This window comes from Octodon degus, unplaced genomic scaffold (assembly GCF_000260255.1).
Source record: "Octodon degus isolate 3935 unplaced genomic scaffold, OctDeg1.0 scaffold00208, whole genome shotgun sequence".
Taxonomy (NCBI): domain Eukaryota; kingdom Metazoa; phylum Chordata; class Mammalia; order Rodentia; family Octodontidae; genus Octodon; species Octodon degus.
In genome coordinates this window covers 871,995-874,037 of record NW_004524784.1, presented here as the reverse complement: position 1 = coordinate 874,037, position 2,043 = coordinate 871,995, and the positions used below count along the sequence as shown (strand labels likewise).

General features: G+C 34.9%; 1 pseudogene; it reads right to left on the bottom strand.

The window, feature by feature from the left end:
* Positions 1–1,696: 1,696 nt before the first annotated feature.
* The window catches only part of LOC101583082, a 3,200-nt pseudogene continuing 2,853 nt past the window's right edge, over positions 1,697–2,043 (bottom strand).

Here is a 2,043-nt window from a genome sequence, read left to right as displayed (position 1 = left end):
GGCAAAGATGATGTTCCTGTTTTGTCTGTGTTCAGATATGTTTACAAAGTTTTCTTGTTTTTATCTTGACCCATCATATTCCCCAAGTAGCTGTGTTTGATGCTGATGTTCTGGAAAATTTTTCATGTTCAGCGAAAGAGCACAAGAGATTAGGTCAGGGCAGCTTGTAGCAATACCAAGGTCCTTTACTGTATCAGGCCAAGACCTTGGGTCTCAAGGGCCACTCTTCTTGCTTTCCCTTTGAAATTGTATTTAAGTAGCAGGAGAGTAAGATGGAAAACTCCCTTTTCTAGGTTTCTCCTGTCTTGATCAACATGAATTTTAGCTGCTTCTAGCCAATTAAAATTTTAGCCTATTTTGGATTTCTCTTTTTTAAAACAAAATTCATTAAAATTCCCAGTCATAGGATAGTTTCTACCTCATGATATGTCCAATCCAGAGTTAACTCTTGCAGCCTTTGGCCCTGTTGCTCCACCTTGAACTAACCCAACTAGCCTAACCAAATTCCCACTGTTGACATGAATTATTTATAAGGTCCATTTACTAAAATTCTCCTAGTAAATGATTGGAGGATAGAAACTAGAAAGTTGAAACTTCTGGTTACAGTCTCTTTTAAGTAGGTCAATGAGGACAGTCTAGATGCTTTGAATGATCCCGGAGCATGTTAAAGGTCTTCACATTTTTCCTCAAACAATTTGCAACAAAACCTGGAAAATACAGCTAATATGGAGTCTACTTTAATATCAGCAAACAATGTTATAATGGAAGGGATGTGGAATCTGCTGTAATGTTTGCATGGCAGGAGATAATAGGGAAAAATAATTTTCAGAAAATAGATGATATTGACCTTGAACAATTGACCAGAAAAAGGGGGAGACATTATAATTTGTATTTAAAATAGGAGAGAAGGGCCAGGAAGTTAGCTCAGCAGAATAAGTGCTTGCCTGGCAAGTGCAAGGGCCTGAGTTCCATCCCCAGTTCCACAAAAAAAATAAAATAAATAAAATAAAATGGGGGAGAAAACTTTCAGGCTTCAAAATAGGAGCTTGGATTGCAACATGCCTGAGACTTTGCTCAGGGAAAGTGGGATTTTATGTTTACGTGCCCTGGGTATGTTTACTGGCTCTAAGCTCAGTGTTCAGTAAGAAATGAATTGAAATACTTTTCCTGCCACTTCACTTTCTTCATTCCAAGCAAAATCAATCCAAATATTCAGTTCTGATCAATATGAAGAAACTTACACTAACAAAATCACTGCTGAGATTAATGATAAAAGATATTATGGAAAAGAATGGTTGATGCACTTTTAAAAGTACACAACTATAACACCTAACATCTAAGAAATCTTTACATAGTATATAACTTATAATGAGTTCTAATTTTGTAATAGAAGAGCATTGAAATAAAATCTAAAGATGCTACCAAAACAAATGTTTTTTAATGCTTCTGTCTTAGAGGAAAATCTTGATGCATCAGTGGCGAATAATTTGAATTTACGATATTTTTAAAGGTTAAGCAATGAGGTTGGTCATTATAAATCACTATATTGTTAAATTTTAAACACAACTCAATAGAATTGCATGAAGACAACAATGCAGTTTTTTCTTCTGTCAAGAATTGTAAGATATAACAGTCTTTATGGTGTCCCAGTGTACCTGATAGAGGCTTAGACTAGTAGAGAAGAATTAGGTTTGCCTTATACATCAAACATGGAGTGGCTGCTTTGAGACAGAGCTGGAGTTGGAGTTATGGTCTACAATTAATCACAAGATCAAAATCATTTTAGGAAAACTACATTTGGTGCTTTTATGGAATCATATTTGTCAATATTTCCTTCCATGGTTTTCAGTAATCTGCTAGTAAATAAAATTCTCCTATTTTCTTTCTAATATTATATAATTTAAATTTTGCCTTTTTAAAAAATTTAGATGTTTCCTGTGCCAGAAATTCCCTTTGAAATTTGGAATGAACAGTAAGATTTTTTTCAAGTGAAAAAACCTGCAAAATCTGGGTGTGGTTGTGCGTGCCTATAATCCCAGGGCC